We start from the raw sequence: 18,036 nt of genomic DNA, 5'->3' as shown, positions 1-18,036 counted from the left end.
AGAAAGGGATTGTCTGTCTTAGGGAATCCTGGATTTTTGGGCATTAGGTTTCCATCAAGCTGCATTCTCTCTCTTCAAAGTTACCTGGTTATCATTTGCTGGTGTTGTCTCCTGAAGTTAAAAATCACCTTCAGGGGAATGGAGGGGCCTATTAGGGGAGTGTTGACCTTCAGACTTTGCCCAGTATGAATTCCTCTCACCTCAGTCATCGTTTCTTTGTTTTTTTTCTGGCATAACAGTACTCCTATTTCAGCTTTTTGATTAATGGCATGAATAAATAGATCAGAAAGCAGCAAAACGGGCCATAAAAAAGCCTCTTTGCTCTGCAGCCCTTCTTCTCCCCCCAGGGTTCCTCAGCTGATCCCCAGAGAAAACTTCTGGCAAAAGTAGAGCTATTCTTAGTAAAAATACCGTAATTTAGAGAGAAACATTTAGGTTTTTTCCTCTCTTTTTGCATATTATTGCCCCATCACACTCACCCACTCAGCTTGCAGTCAGAGGAGTGCTATCTCTACCCACCAGTGCTTTTAGGACAAATGAGCTGGTTAATGTTGGAGGGCTGCTGTGGAAGAGCAGAGTATCACTGCTGGTACAAGCAGGAGAATATATGCCTTGAAAGCTGTTTTGCCAAACAACTGTTAACAGGGAAAAATAAACAGATTTTCTAAATATATCTTGAAGAGAAGTTGTGTTCTCTGTTGGAAAGAGGAATTGACCTTTAGAAGAATAAGAGAGTTTTAAAAGAACAATGAAGAGGGAAAAGTTATATGGGTTACAATTTTTTATGTGGCAAGGCATTCACTTAGTGCCTACTCTACAAATCCAGTTCAATTTTAATGCTCAACCTCTGTTTATGTAATAAATTCCCAAGGCTATTAATACCACCCTTTTACCTTATTGTTAAATCCTGTAAAAATAAAATTATACTACATAATACCATGAGAACAGTTACAAAAATGTTCCATTAGACAATTAGATTGCAACACGGCAACTGTGTAGACTGCAGGGAAGTATTTCTCATGCAGACTAATTGTTGCATCAATAGTATTTTCAACACCCTTCGTTACTGAGGAGGAAAGAACATGCTGATACCATATGTAAAATAGCATATTTTGAAGTTCTGATTTTAGGGCTTGACTATGGCAGAAGTGCTTGAGTATGAGTGAAATCCTTGCAAGAGCTGTACTTAAATCCCCAATTGAAAAGGTTTAGTGTATCATTCCTCTTCTCTCTCCCACTCTTAAACTAATGATTGTTTTATTTTAGTTATTTTAAGATGGGAAATGTTTTGACAATGGAGTTTTAACATTTTAAAAAAATACTGCTGATAAAAAAAAATCCTTTTATTCCCTTTACTCCAGATTCTTCAGTTCCAAAGATTTATTTCTGCCTGCAGAATTGCCCTCTCTTGTTAAGTGGACAGTAATTGATAGTGCACATCATGATAATTAGTCTAATGAGTCTCTTAAACCCCAAGCCTCACAGCTATCTTTAAGCTCCACATTGTCTTTACTGTAACGTAAATAAAAGCTTTAGAAAAGGACTGAAAATAAATTTGATAGCAAGGGAGCCTTGTTGTCCTCTCCAAGGGGTTTCCTCTACTCATTTTTAATGAGGCCCATATTAGTTGTCATTTGTACCTCCCCTGATGAATAGTTTGGAAGAAAATCTTTCTCCGTGCACAGCGAAATCTGTGCCAAATTGCTGACCTTTGCTTTTGGTGAGACCTCATTTGAGCCTTAGTCCCAAGCCCAAACATATTGTTGGATCAATCACGTTGATTTTTGGCTGAGATAGTAATGCAGGGCTAATGAGTTGTGCTGTGTACACATTAACCTCAGACCCGGAGTGTTTATGGCAGGCTCGGAGCAGAACGTGCCGGGGCTGCAGGAAAGACATTCAGTGCTGGCATCTTAAATGGAGGAGACGATTGAAAACAGTAGGACAGTGCCACAGGTTCACTGCTTGTGGGATGTAGGATTTAATCAAAGCTGGAAAAACAAACTGCCTTCCGTTCTGTTTGGGGGAAAAAAAACAAACACCTCAGTACCATAAAGGTGCTTTATGAACTGTGAAATAGAGAGGAAAGTCTGAATGTTTAAACAGTAAGACAATGATTCTACTACCTAAAGGGAATCTGCTTCAGGGAACAGCCTTTGAATAACATTAGATTTAACCTTGTCAGAGCTCAGGATCTAACGACTATAATGGCACTTGCAAGGCATTTGGGAGCATTGAGGTATTTTTTTTAATTAGTAGAGATCTTATTTAGCAATACCTTAGCAAAGTTCTCCTTTATTCATAAGTAAAATTCTTAAGACCGATTGTTGAATTACCACAAACAGCCAGCATCCCTGGTTTTGAAAGAAAGTGTTTCTGATAATTTCCAAAAGCAACACTTCCCTCAAAGGACAAGATTTTGACCTCATTTTGCAATTGTAAATCAAGGGAGAGACAGTATTTTGCTAATCATCCTTATGGAGAGATAGACTAAAATCCCAACACGTACAATATCCTTATACTGACTGTTTTCCTCACTTGAAGGGTTGGGAAAGGAAGGAAGAGTTACTCAATGACTAGTATTGAAAACAACATTTTCAATTTCAATTTAAATTTTAATGTTAGCCTTAAACAACCACATGTAAGGGACAGAGAAATAGAGACAGAATAAATTTGATTTCTGTAGATCACAGACAGTTGTGTGTCCGCCTCTTTGTGCAATGAAAACTGATCAATCAGGCTGGACGACTGTTACTGCTTCAAACAGAAAATCCAGTGAAATCCAGTGAAAAAACCCAAAGTGCATAGATATCCAGTCTTTGGTGTTAACCTTAGACTTTGGATGCAAGATAGGAAACAGCTGAACGGGACAGGGTGAGAAGGGAAGTATCCAAAACAGGATCTGCTGGAAGAGCAGAGTTCCCTACAGATATGAGAAGCTGCCCCATCCTGCATTGTTGTGGCATTGCTGGAAGGGCATTTTAGCTTGTACAGTGAGCCTGTTCAATAGTTGGAGTACAAAAAGGGGATCTGGAGCCAAAGTGCATGTCTGGCTGTGTCTGAAGGGCATGTCTGGGTGTTTGGACCTGATGCTCTCGATGTAGTGACTCTGCTGTTGAAGACAGATGGACTTGCCAAAGGTTTTCTCAGATGTTTCTGGATTCTCTGAGTTTCAGGTGTTCCTGCAGTAGCAATAGCCCTGCTGGAAGGAAACACCTGGGTTTTAATTACTAATGACTGATAGCTGCAGTGAAGATTCCTGAAACTGTGTGAACATACCTTGTTATTCTTGGAGCTTTTTTTGTTTATGCATTTCTGCTGAGCAAATGCTGCTGTGTAAACATTCATTTGTTGATCTTGTGCTGAAAATAGTTGCAGGCATTGGCCAGAGTGGCTGCCAATGTGTAGTGTGGCTGTCACTGCTCTTTTGTACTTCATGCTGGAAATGCCAGTGATGTTTATGGAAATGTCTCTAAAAGGTTCACTTTGAGGAGAAGCCTGCTATGGGAATAGAAGCTTACCTATTTGTTTGTGGAATGAAAAGCTTGTGCATTATTATGAAAAAAAATAGTTGTGGTGTTGTCTCTGGCTTCTGTCACCCTGGGAAGTTTAGTGCAGGGTTCTTCAGGTTGGGGAATACATTAAAACTTCATATTTAAACATACACATGTATTCATTTCACATAAAAAATGCTTATCATTGCTATGTTCTTTGGATCCCTGAATCACAGGGTTAAAGAATACATTAATGTTCTCCCACATAAAATTTCAAAACAGAGGTTTCAATGCACTTGCCCAAAACAGCAGGCATGTGTTAACAAGGCAAAGGCAACTGGAAGGAATGAAATAAGCTGGAAGTGTTGCAAGGAGGAGTGGACTGGACAGGGGTTGCACAGTTTAAATGGGGCAATGTAAGAACCTTTTATGTGATGTTTTTGTCTGGTTTTATGGGTTTTGGGAAGGCTGGATATTGAGGATGAGCTGACTTGCTGTTGGATTCTTCCTTTGCTGTTGCAAGAGTTTGAAATGAGAAGGAGAGCAGCACAGATTCTGGGGGTGGTTGTTGTGGCTAAAAACACAATACTAATAATGATGTTAGTATGAAAGTGCCTGGGGTACAGCCAAAGCTGGAATGCCATGGTGTGAGATTGCAGCAGAAATAATACCAATAGGGGCAGACCCTGCTCCATACTCTAACCATGTGAGTAGGCAAGAACAGGAAGAAGGAAACATGGGACCAAATATCTGATACGTCTGCTGTGATTTGTGTTCCTCTGGGACATAAGCCAAATGGATGAATGCAGAAAGACAATTAGAGCTGGGGGAAAGAGAAAAGTGGGACAGCACTGGAAGAGATTGGAATATTCTGAGAAAGGGGAGCCTGGAGGAAGGTGACAGTGGAAGGAGCAACTCATTGATGAACTGCAGAGAGCTCTGGGTACAGACAGGTGTACAAAACCTTGAGTGGGTTGGAAAGTATTGAATCTTCTCTACTGGCAAGAATAAGACCACCCTTCTCTGAACCTTTCATAGCCACATAAGATTATGTCTTCACAGCTGCAAGAAGACTTCAAAGAGAGGAATTTTAGCTCCTCTCTCCTGTTTTCCTTCAGATTGGACTCAGAGTTTGCACTCATCAAAGGTCACGTACATCATCAGTTTCCGTTAGCCCAGTTACATCAAGTATCTTCAGTCTCTGCCCTCTTCAAATAACTTGAAACAGCTGCTTGGATATTTGCAAGTGCAAGCAGAAGGAATGGGTTGTGCTTACAGGATCACATTTAAGTGGGTGAACAATTCTGAAAAACAGTGACAAGGAGGCAACCACTAACTGATAATGGTTACACACCTGTAGCCCTGTGTGGAACCACTACAAAGTGGTCCACAGTTTTGGAAACAGTAGCATTTACACGCTATTCTGCTAAAAAATGAATTCTAAGAATACCAGTCTCAGAGGTAACAGAGATCTCAAACTGCTTTTCTTCTAGGGAAGCAAATAGCCTCCATGTTGCCTTGTGTCAGCCCCAGACATTAACAGCTCAGTGCCCATGATTCAGCAGCAGCAAAGGTTATGTGCAGGTGCAGATAACAGCAAATTAAGTTTGCTCCACACCTCCTCTTTCTCTTCTCCTTCTATCACTCTTCAGCTCACTCTCAGCATTTCCCATCACTGACTACCCCTGCTTCTGATGCAGGCTGGGCTATCTGAGCATGACTGCTGCCTGAGGATGTACTTTAAAATAAATGATATGTTTAAAGGGGTGCTAGTTATATGCATGAAAATGTTGTAATAGTTAGCCTGATTTCCATCTGGCATAATTTAGGAGTAAATCCACTGACGTCAGTAGAACAGAAAGGATATAAATATAATTGAAGTCAGACCCTATATTTTTAAGGTTAAGCCTAAAAAACACTCTCCCTCCTCCCCCCTCAAATCTTTCCTCTTTCAAGCTCTGTCACAAAAGTAAATGTCTTAATTGGGATTTCGTCTGTTTCTGCCCAGTTTTATCAAGGATCTGTCAGTAAAGAATTTTAGGAAATGCAGAGGTGGAGCTCTCCTGACCCCCTCCCTGTCTTTTGAAAATCTCAGTGGCTGCTGGTTCTGAAAACCATGGCAGCAGTTGTTCTTTTCTGCCCTGGTCAGTTGTGTCAAGATGTGTATATGTAGCTATGTTTAGTTCAGAGCACAAACATTAGGCAGAAATGGAAGCTTTTTGGCAAGCAAAGAACATGATTTTCAGCCCATTCACACTGAATGGTGTTAATTAATAGATTGTTTTCTGACAAATAGTTAATTGTGCCTGACTGTTTTCCATATGGCTAAGGAAATAAAAAAGCCAGTGAGGACAGGGTATCTAAAAATCCAGAAATTTTGGTATGAAACTGCTGATGCGATAGCATGTGCAATCCCATTTGCTTTAGTTCTAAAATGGGTTATGTGAATATTAGCATATAACTATGTAATGAAATACATAGTTCCCAATCTTGTTTTTCAGTGTTACTCAACTAAATTATTTAAGATTTTTTCTACCAATATATAAGATACTTAGGCCAGTACAAACTACAAAAGAATTCTCAGTAAATAGACAAATATTTATCTCAGTTGTAGGAATAAAAGCAAGATAAATAATTAGTGAAAAATCAGTGAAGTTTTTTTTCAGGGCAAGTATGTTTCTAACACCAAGGGTGGAATTAGGTGTAGTCACTGGGTAATATTCACACGTTTGTCTTCTTGGAGTTTCCACTTTTTTTGCAGGTGCAGAATTTATATCAGCTCTGTGATGTTCAAATTATCCTGAGCCAGCTTATACTGTAAATGGTTGGCACTTGCTGGCTGGGGTGATTTATTAGCCCACAGCAGGAAAGAAGCTTCCATTGATCAAATCAGTTGGTGAGATCGTATGTCTCTTGTGCCAAAAATAATTTCTCTTTGGGTAGGTGATATGTTTGTTAAGAGATCTGAAAGTCTAATGCTGTTACCAGGAAGTTCTTTATTTTATTAAATTATGTATCCCAGGGATATTTCTTAAATCTGAAACCTTAGTTTCTCATCCTGGCTCCACAGATAGATAACCTGTAGCATGCAGTCTGGTTGTACTAACTTTGGAGATTAACTTTATTCCTGCCAAGTTTTTCTTCTAGAAAGATGTTCACTTCTAATTCAGTAGAATTTTCTGAAAGTAGTTACATGCTGTAATTATTTTAAAGCTATGAAACACTGAGAATTAGAAAAGATAGAGAGCATTAGCCTTAAAAATTACATAGCTTACAGTATGTAATTTGCTGGTATTTGTAGGATTGGGTCTGTAGATTGATGGCCCCAACTGTGTATTTTAAAGTAATCTAGATGAAATAACATGGCACAGCACTAAAGCCATTTGTCCTGTGTGGCTAACTGAAAGCTCAGCATAGGTAACTGCCAAGTAGAACAGTCTTTATTTGTCTTCCCTGTGTATCTCTGTTGAATATTCGTAATTTCTATTAACATGTGGCTTTCAATATTTGTGTTTTTTTGTCTTTTTTTTGGGGGGTTTTTTTCTGGTTTTTTTTTTTATTTGCTTGGTTGGTTTTTTTAAACCCCTGGGCTGTGATCTTACCTGGTCTTGTAATATAAACAGTATCAGATCTGGGAAAGTCTCTTTGAATGGCTCTTGGGAAGTGGCAGCTCACATCCTGACTATAGGTAGCAACCTCATAGCTTGAGAATACTTTTACTTTAGGGATATTTCTTCAATTGCATCTTCTGAAATAAATAGGGTTTATGACAGCTGAGCTCTCATTTTTATTGTATGTTCCTAGCCAGAGAGAAAAGCCTGAAACTATGGAATGTCAGCAAAGCAAAAAGGCTTGATGTATCAGCAGAATTAAAAATGTATTTTAAATACCAGGCAAACCTCTGACTGATTTTCAAGCCTCAGTTGACATCCCCAAGGGAAATTTGGCTGACTACAGTTGGTAACAGTGGTTTCCTATTAAAGCTGCCTTGCCAATTATTTTACATCATTAGGGATGTGTGTTTCTTCGTGTGCCACACAGTTAGTGGTGACAGCTGTCCAGCAAATCACAGACTGGTGACAACCTGCAGTTGTCCTCTAGCTCTGAACTTCCTCTCCTGCATTCCTCCCACTTACCCATTTCCTCTGTGACCATTGCTCTCCTGAAATTACTTTAGCAGGGTTACAGTAAAGACTTAAACTACTTTTAGCTAAAAAAGTAAATTCAAGTTTTCTGTTAGTCTCCCAAGCATGTACTGAACTCGCAGTAACCCCAGGACCACAGTGGCATGTGCTCCAGTGTGGGCAGTGATTTCCTAATGGTGAAACTGGCCTAGGACTACAGTAGAGTAGCTGAGGATTTCTGTCAGGAAAGGCTTTAAAGAACAGGCTAGACAAATCTTGGGAACAAAGGCTGTCCTCCCCTGAGCAGTGTTCATCTTTCAAGTCATTTAGGAGGTTCCTGGAGTGGCACAGCTGGTGAGGGAGCCAGCTCAGGAAGGCACCTGACTGGACCTGTTGTTTGGGAAGAGAGAAGGACTGGTGTGATGTAATGGTGTGGTGTGGTGTAATGTGATGTGATAGTGTGGTGTGATGTGATGGTGTGGTGTGATGTGGTGTGGTGTGATGGTGTGGTGTGATGTGATAGTGTGGTGTGATGTGATGGTGTGGTGTGGTGTGGTGTGGTGTGATGGTGTGGTGTGATGTGATGGTGTGGTGTGATGTGATGGTGTGGTGTGATGTGATGGTGTGGTGTGGTGTGGTGTGGTGTGATGGTGTGATGTGATGTGATGGTGTGGTGTGATGTGATGGTGTGGTGGGGTGTGGTGTGGTGTGGTGTGGTGTGGTGTGGTGTGGTGTGGTGTGGTGTGGTGTGGTGTGTGATGTGATGGTGTGGTGTGGTGTGGTGTGGTGTGGTGTGGTGTGGTGTGGTGTGTGGTGTGTGATGTGATGGTGTGGTGTGGTGTGGTGTGGTGTGTGGTGTGGTGTGGTGTGGTGTGGTGTGTGGTGTGGTGTGGTGTGGTGTGTGGTGTGATGGTGTGATGTGGTGTGATGGTGTGGTGTGATGTGATGGTGTGGTGTGGTGTGGTGTGGTGTGGTGGGGTGTGGTGTGGTGTGGTGTGGTGTGGTGTGGTGTGGTGTGGTGTGGTGTGGTGTGGTGTGGTGTGGTGTGGTGTGGTGTGGTGTGATGGCTGGAGGCCCTGGCATCCCCTCATGCCAAGATCCACCAGAAGGACCTGCTGGATGTTCTCCCAGCTCTTCATGCTGTCTGCCAAGGTGTAGCAAACTGAGTACCTCCTTGGTGAACAGAGGTCTCTTGGAGCTCAGCTAGTTTTCTGGAGAAAAAAAAAAAACCTGCCCATCAGAAAATGTTGAATATGATAAATCAAAATGAAAAGTGCATGTTTAAGTTTCTCCCACTCTGTCCCTTCCCCCCCAAAAAACAAAAGCAGATATGTTGCTTGAGTTTTTTAGATAGCTTGTGGAGATCTGTCATTGTTATGATGGAGGTACAGACTTTGTAACCATTTAAAAAAAAGTTTCAAATAATCAAATGGTTTTGAAGCTGACAGCCAGAAAAAAAGACGTGTAAGATTTTTTTTTTTTTTGTGATAAATCTTAATAAGTAGATTTGGAATCCAAATTGTGACTAATTTTCACCAAATTTTTCAGACATCTGTGACTGATCCACATTCTTCAAAAATTAAGTGACATTATTAAGAATTCTAATTGAATTTTTCCTTTTTTAATAAGGGTTCCAAATATTTCTCCGTAAGCTCAAAATTCCAGTTGATGAAGCATAGCATACAGTTTTTAATTGTTTTTTGAAGGTAACACATTTTTGTGCCAGGCATGTAGTGAATTCACTCATTTGCCTGAGGTCATTAGTTGCATTGCAGTCTATCAGTATTACTGAATATTGATCAATGACAACCTGAAATGACACAGTACTCTGGATTGTCCTTCAGACAGCATAACAATGAGAATGAAACATCTTGTTCTCTATGTATTGCTCCCCTACTATTTTTTTCTTCCAGCACTTGTGATTTATTATGACCCTCGAGTAAAGTAGTAAAATCTGTCAGTCTTCAAAAGATACCAGTCATGATGGGCCATTATTTCTGAGACTGAATATTTGGGATGACAGTGTGGTAGACAAAGGCACAGAACATCTCCTGGGACAGATTTCAGTCACTATCGTTTTAATGTAGACATTGATGATTACCTGTCCTTCACCAAATAGGCACTGTAACAATTTCAAATTGCATTTTTCATGTTTCAGCCATCATTAAAAACTGCAAACTGCTTTCAAATCAAAAGTCCACCTCCAGCATTCACATTTGATTGGATGCTGTTGAAAAGTGTTCTTCAGCTGATATTTAGAAATCCACACACTTTTACTGGATTGAAAGATGACATACTTGTATCTTTTGAGGCAATGGGTATTATTACTGATTTATCTTAATGTGGAACCCATTCAATCAGCAGAGGTCAGATTCAGTTGCAAATTACAGACCTTTTAGGGACAGTGAGTTGAAACTATGGTGTCTGCACATGAATTCTGCTCTTGTGCAATAACCATTATGCCCCACTGATGATGATGTACTCCCTAAAAAATGTTTCACCTTGGCTTGAACGGAACTCTGCTCACAGCATGACTCCAGCACACAGTAACCTGCAGGGCATAGCAGGGATCAGTGGCTGTTCCTGGTATCCTGGAGCATGCCTGTTTTCCCTGTCACTGAGTAACCATCTCTGTTCTTGGGCAGTTGCACAGGGGATGTGGTAGAGCTTCCAAAGCCTCCAACACAAAGTAGAATCCCTTCCCTTCTGTAGCTAGCCCTGATGTGCAAAACAGCTCTGTGTACTGAAGCAGAAGACACATGACTGTGCTGTGCTCCTTGTTTTTTCACAGCAAGACTGGCTTCCTGGAGCAAGAAGACTGCTCCATTTTAAAGGGAAGTGCAGGTTTTTCCCCTAGCAGTAGGTTTTTAGTTCTTCGGGGTTCAGTGATTATTTTGGAGACAACACAGCTGCTCACCTCTCTTTAAACTAAGCTGCATCTTAGAAGTACAGTTTCTACCACATTTTAATTTTATGATTTTTATTTAAATATTTATTAAACTTCAGATAGCTGCTGCCAGAAGCTTTTTGGTGATATGTTCATGAGACATATTTCAGAAAGCAAGTTTACAGCCACTCTCACGTGCAGTCTGAAGAGCCCAGACACCCCACACGTAAGTTATTCATGCACACACAACAGATTCAAAGGTGTCTGCTAGTATCATCTTCACTTCTATCCTGAATGTATTGTTGTGAGCATGCTGGAAGAGAGATAGATTACTGTGTGAAACATTGGTGCTGGCAGATCAAACAGTTGCTGACAGGTCATGGAGGTAAATACTTGTGATTGCCTCCACTTTACAGTATTTTGCTTATAAATAGCAGGTTTGTGCTCAGCCCCACTCTTCAGGCTTTCCATTCATTTCTTCAGTCAGTATAACTGATTAGAAAAGCCTGGGGTTAATGATCTTTCCCTCCCTTTAGTCCTCCCTCCCTGTGCCTCTTTTATAAGCAGTACTAAAAATGTGACCTCTTCCAGTCCAGGTTTGTTCCCAGTCCAGTTGTCTTTGAAGTCAGTTGAACTTCAGCTGTCCAGTATCTCCTGATGAGCCTCAGTGGCCAGTGGAACTGTGTTGACCTTCCTGTGTGCCTGCCTTGCATCTGTCTCTGTGACTTACAGGTTGACCACTGCCCTTGAATGATGAAATGTCCTCTTACCTTCCCCACTCTCCCCTGGAAATTTCTGAGAAGCAATAAAAATGAAAACAAGAAAAGATAGCAAAGTGCAGGTTTTTCTAAGAAGTAACTTGGTTCAACACTATCATTTCAGGAGTGGACCTTTGCTATTTGCAAAGCTTTGCTATCATAAATTACTACTACTCTAATTTCACACAGTGTTGTCATGGTCTGAAGTCACTGCTAGTAGAAGAAAATGTGTTTTACCCTGGAAGCACAAACATGCTTCTTAAATCACAATGGTCAGTTTAACTAAGATGAAAAGCAATCAATATCCTAACAAGTGGTGTGGGGCATTTGCCTTCTCCTGTGCATACTGCCTGTTTGGTTTTCCCTGGAAAGATTCCTGACATTGTCAGGAAGTTAGAATCTCCTGTCTCACTGAAGAATATGGACCTACAAATCCCAAGTACATGCATAGCAGAAGGATCGTGGGTCAAGGCTGAGATTTCAAAAATAGATGAATTACCATTTTGTCCCTTTTTGAGTCCCCTGGACTTGGATTTCTGTGTATTTAGGTAATCAGTTTCTGTGGATCTCAAGCCAAGACGTCAGGATTTTAAATTTTTCTCATGTTGCTTTGTAATATATTTTTACTTAAGGTAAACTAACATGTGTAATATAATTATGTGACACTGGGTTTTTCACTCCCTTATATTTCTTATCTTTAATCTGCTGCAATGGAAATGCAGAGTGTTAGACTTTGTCAAGATAGAAGGATCAAGGATGCACTTCTTATATAGCTCTAGAGGATTTAAGGCTCAAGGCAAATCATCCTGCAAACCCTTTAGCAGTGAGAACTATTTTGTGTTACTACTGCATTCATACTGATGCAACATTCATGGAATTCATGCATGAAAACTGTATGTGAACAGAATAATTATACAACCATCTTTAACTCAGGGGCAATCTATGTAATGACTCTCTTATTCAAATCTGGAGTTCCTATATGATGACTCTCTTATCCAAATCTGGGCTTCTTCAGTTTTTCTGGTATTTCATAGACTCATAGAATAATATAATTTGGAAGGGTTTCAACCCCCTACTCTAAATAGACCCAACTAGAGCAGCTTGCTCAGGCCCTTGCTAGTCATGTTGTGACTAGGGTCACAACAGGGGTCACTTGAGGGGTGGCTATTCACAGTCTGTCCCAGTATTTGACCACCATGACATATGGAAAAGGTTTCTCTTGAGTATCAAATCAAAATTTCCCTTGTTTCAGTTTGTGTATATTGAATGCCATCCTCTTCCAGTGCACCTCCAAGAAGAATTTGGCTCCATCTTCTCTGTAGTGTGGAAGACACTGAACCTTCCAGGCTTGTTTCCTAAGGGCTTGGTCTAAAGAGTTATTAGGAAAATTCCAGTTGACTTCACCAAACTCTGGAACTAACCTCTATTGCAAAATTAGGATCAGGCATTCCTATTTGGCTGTAGGAAAGGTCTAAGATCACCCGCCACTCTTGCATGGGTGAGTTCACAGCACTTAGGTACTTTTCTTGCATTTAGAGGTCTTTGGATATGAGCCAGATCTATTTGAAAATCCCATTAGTTTAGAGAGTAAGGACATTGTTTGAAAATATTGCTGTATTGATGCGTTTGACTGTGTTCATTTTGGCAAAAGTTGGCTTGTGCCCTGTTGTTTTAAAGGAAAATGAGAAGGAGTTCAGAATTGAACAGACCTATCTTGAGAATGAGTGTCTTGTCCATGGCCAGCAGTGCCTGTAGCTGAGGCTGCCAGTGTATTCCTGGGCTCTGCTCAGGGAGCTGCAGGGGCTGCTGGATCAGTGTGATCCCTGCTGTGGTTCCCACCTGGCCCGTGTGGCTCTGGCTGCTTGCACAGCTCTGGTACCTTAGCCAATTGCAAGCATCCCTTGCTTGCTGCTCACTGCTTACAGGAGGCATATTGTGCCCTTTGGGGGATTTTCATGTGTGCATTGACTTTAATCCAGATCTGATAATGGCAAAAGCCACCTTTGAGCCATTGCTGAGGTAAAAAGAAAGAGAAAAACAAAACCAGACACGTTTTCATTACTTTTTTAAAAACCCTAAACAACGTGCACATTATTTCCTGTTTAAAACTACAAAGTTTAACAGCAAAACACATCTCAGCTGCATGTGGTATGGGAGGTGTTGATATCCCCTGCCTACGGCTGTCACTTACACCCACTCCTGCATGGCAAATTGCCTCCCATCAAATGAGCTTGTGCAAATATCAGCGTTGTTGCATATGCTGGAGTTTGCAGGATGTATTTCTGCATCCCTGCTGTTCATCTTGCAAAAACCCTTTTCAGTCCCAGCTGTTATTTTCAGGAACTGACAAGTGGGTTTCTGTAAATTAATCAAATTTATTCTGAACATGGACGTAACCCTTCATCAAAAGACAATGAAAAGGCAAGAAATACGTAGCAGAAGATATCCCAGCCTGTGTCAAATCTGACTTGTCAGCACAGAGAGATTTTAAGGAAGAGGTAAAATAGCAAGAAAAGTCTTTCTTGTTTGCTTCTTCTGTGCTCTGTGCAAGACAATAGTGTAGGTCTGGGATTTGGGAGGAGGTGTTGGAAAAGGGGGTTAAACAAACCACTTACTGTAAATATAAACTTGATACCTTTAAAGTGGTCTCTGAAAAGACACATTTTGGATACTTGCTTCAGTGGAGTCTGTTGGCAGTTTATAATTTGTTTACTAAACAGGGAATGTAATTGAAATGTCCATTTCAAGGTAACAAAAACATAAAACAGCTTTTCGGAGTAGACCAGTGCCTCTCATTTAATTATCTGTAAGCCTCACAGATTAAAAGTATTTTTTTTCACCCATTCCTGACAGCCTGAAGTAGATGAATAATTGAAATTCAAAGAAAAAAGGAGACCTTTTGAAAAGGAGACCTGGCAGATGAAAGAGCAAAGGTCCAAACAATTTGTAAAAGGATTTATCTCCATTGAGATGCCCATTGTCTTTATGGCAACTAATTATATGTGAAAATGGTCAAAGGTTTGGAAGCTGTGATACCCTTTGGAGGAGACAGGGTTCCCCATCACTTCAGGCACAACCAGGTGGCTCCTTTGAAACACTGCTGTGTCCCAGGGGAGTTACTCCTTGAGGGTACATTGTGAGCAGCAGCCAGAAATCAGCAGGAGCAGAGCAGCCATACAGGTAGAGTTGAGCTTGTGTCATCGCTTGCAGTCATCCTCAGCATCACAGATCTGGTCCCAAAGCAAAGCCTGGCACTGCAGAGGCATCCAGAGGCATCCAGATCTCAGGCATGTCCTTGGTGCTGTGGGGTCTGGCATGTCCCAGCCCTGTGCGTGCTGCCCGTGCCCTGCACTGAGGCACGGTTGTGTCAGCCAAAGGCTGATGGCCAGGTCTCCGTGTAGCTGTGGAATTCAGCAGCTGCTCTTGCACATGTTTTGTCTGCCCCCACGTTTCCATCTGTTCCCACTGTGTGTCACAGGAGCACTTTCCATCCCAGCACAGACTGTCCATGAGCTAACACAGAACACTTAACCTGGCTCTGCAAGGGGAGTCTGTCTGAGCAAGTCATGAACACAGGTCTCCTCTGCTGGAGTCCCAAGCCCAGCCATCATGTTACTATACACAAAAACAATTAGATTTCATCCTGGCAGCACATGAAGTATTTTCTGAATTTGGAAAGGTAAACCAAAGAAGTGCATACGGGAGAAAGTAGTGTTTCCACTTAACAAGGTGAGTAAATGAAGAGCAAAGAGGTTTGGAGTAGCAAAAACAATTCTTCACTGCACTTGGGTTATTTTCTTAGAAAATGTTCTCCCTTTCAAGTTTGTGCTTTCAGACTTTGATGTACGGGCAGAGTATGTCTTGGAAACAAAAAAAAAAAAAAATCAAGTTTGCTTCTGATACAAACATTTACAGCTTCATTGACTTGAAGTGGAATTTCACCTGGGAATATAAGCGGTGACCCCTGTGACACATAGAGGGAATACTGGAACCTGTTTGGAGGTACTTGAGCAGTGCCCAGAAGACCAGCAAAATTCAGCTGATTCATTTTGTTGTGGAGTACTGACTTTTCTTTTCTGTAGTTCATCTGGAGTTGATTTAGCAGTTTTGACTTTGAAAAAGGGTTGAGTTTGAAAAGTTTTTTAGAGTGAATGGTGATTTTATTTGTCTGCAACATAGATCAATGCACTTTGAATAGTACATGTGCAAGTGGGAACTGGAGCAAAGAAACTGTAGTACAAGTGCCAGAATTCTTCAAAATTCTGGGTAAGGAGCTGGTCCTAATCATTATCTAAAACCATGCCTCTAAAATGTATCTCAAACAATATTTAAATTTAGTCTTACACAGGCATTTCATGTTATCTTTATGGTATGCCAAATATTAACACCTTTAAAACTTGAACAAATCCTTCACTTAGTTGCCCATAAGCAGTGTGTTTTCTGCTTTTGTTTTTGTGTTGTTTTATAATTTGCTATTATACCCATGCTTGGTATGACACTTGTTGATCTGGATTAATTTCCCATGCTGATTTGTGATAGATGTGCCCTGTAGGCCAATGGTATATTTGCAGCCTCTCTTCTTCCTTTTTAAAATTGCTGTTACCATTTATAGGACAGCATGTTCTCTTCAACACCTTCCAGAAATGCCAACGGCCTGTTGAACAGAATGGCATCAGCTGTTACAGCCTAATCCAAACCCTACAAAATAAGGGAAGAGTGATGCAATTCAAGGTTTTTAAGGAAAGGCAGTATCTTTTATTAGATCAGCTGTTACAGCTGGGAAAAAAACAGACAGGCTCTCAGGCACACAAATCCTTCTTCAGGTCTGAAATAGCAGCAGTGTTGCTTACACCAGCATTCCTTATCAGTGAGGCAGCTATGGTCCCAGTAAGGTTTATAAACTGTGCTTAGAAGTGTGTGTATTGCATGGCACTTCTCACTGGGGAAAGCTTCAGAGCAGAGCACAGGCAAACATCATTCCCCTCTCGCCTCTTCCCAGTACACACCCTACAAACTAGGGATACATCCTACAAGGAGAGCTAGTGTAAGGTCACTTATTCATGAGAAAAATCTTCAGTACTTTATGACCAAGCCACATCTTCTCCACAGTCACCCTGCTGTTGGGAAGGACTGGGGCAAAGCTGTGGGCTTCACAGTGCAAGTCATTAACTTCAGCATTCATGCTGGAAATTCTGTCTCTTAATAGTTACAGCTGTCCAGCTGTAGAGTTGTGGAACCAGCTGGCAAAATGAGTTTTATTCTTTTTCCTGTAATTGCTTTACAGGGAACAGTGTTTCCCAAATTTCTGAAGTCATTCTTGTCTGACCAGCCACCTGATAGCAAAACATGTGATTGAAAATGCTACACAGGCAAGATGGCTCCGCAGAAAAGCTGTGAACAGCTTCCCATAGTCTTTAGATTGCTTGTGGTCAAAGAGATTTCATATTTATCTTCCTTTTTATTTTCTGGAAATCTTCAAAAGTGTGTACTAAAGTCTTTCTAGTTAAAGAACACAGGTAAGGTGGCCCAAAATTAAATGTTAACATTCATTGAATGTTAACGTTAACTGTGACACTTATTTCTATATTCCCACGCTAGGAACTGGGGTGTTAACTGTAGTTAATAGCTGTGGTATTAAGAAGCTGAGGATGCTTTTTGCTCATGTGAATATTTTCATGGTATATGGAGACTGTGAGAACTCTGGATTTTGCATTCTTTTGTGAGTGTAGTAATGGGTGTGTTAATTATGTGGCTTCTTTATTCAGCCCTGTTCGAAAATGAAACATTGCATTTCAAGAAACTGTCACCACAAGAAAATTGTAAATAGGTATTAATGCTTCTGTAGAAATTGAAACCATGAACTGTTTATGACTTCAAGAGACACGAACAACCTATGAGCAAGTAATGCTGAAAACATTGGAAAAGCTTAGTTCCGAGGGAGAAATGCATCTTAAAAATTACACAAGCCAAAAATCTTAGTTTAAGGTCTGCTTTTGGGCATTGGTGTTCTGATGCAAAGGTGTGTTACATTGGTCTTGAAAGCCCTTAAAAGTTTAGGAATTTGTGGGGGCCTATCTTTGTATAAAATAGGCTTTGTTTCTGATGTGGTTCTGAGTTATCATACCGGGATGTGCCACTCCCAGCCTGGCCAAACTTTGATCCCTTTTATATGTTTCTCCACCCAACTACGTGCCCAGTGACACATGCCCATGACTCGTAGGCTGGCATCAACCACAGAACAGCACAGACAGCTGCTTCTCTATCCCAGAAAAGGTTTTAGTGGAGGAGTCATGAAGACAAGCAGATTCTCTGGGAATTTCAGAACTTGTTTCATTCCTTTTAGTAGCCAGCCAAGATGTTTGTGTTTGAATCCATGGCTCTGAGTGTTGCTGTGGACCAGTGTTTCTTTTTCTTTATGTGCACCAAAAGGAAAATGATTGGTTTGTCAGTGAAAGAGCTTCATTCTTGCTTGAAACAAAGGTCCTTTCATATTCCCAACTGTTTTAAGACACTTCCATGCTGCCAGAGTAGAAGTAAAAACCAGGATCAATACTTAGTCTCTGTAACAGTAATTGTGTTGCCATGTGGACATCACACATCTAACCCACAAAATATAATTCTACATCTGGATTCTGTAGCCAGTAAAGGACTCTGATGTTCCAGTCTTTAGACAACTTTCACAGAACAGTTAGAAATGTGAAGGCAGATCCACCAAGTCAATGCTTGAGATCAACCCCACATTTAGGTTGGATTTCTTTATAAAGGCATTTCTA

The 18,036-nt window shown here is 40.8% G+C and overlaps 1 protein-coding gene across 1 annotated transcript in view; it reads left to right on the top strand.

Moving 5' to 3' along the window:
- SNTB1 (syntrophin beta 1) overlaps positions 1–18,036 on the top strand; it is a 110,634-nt gene that overhangs the window by 78,246 nt on the left and 14,352 nt on the right. The window lies entirely within an intron of this gene.

Source organism: Cinclus cinclus, chromosome 1, assembly GCF_963662255.1.
Source record: "Cinclus cinclus chromosome 1, bCinCin1.1, whole genome shotgun sequence".
Classification (NCBI taxonomy): Eukaryota; Metazoa; Chordata; class Aves; order Passeriformes; family Cinclidae; genus Cinclus; species Cinclus cinclus.
The sequence above is the reverse complement of the archived record's forward strand: the minus strand, read 5'-3'. Positions and strand labels throughout refer to the sequence as shown.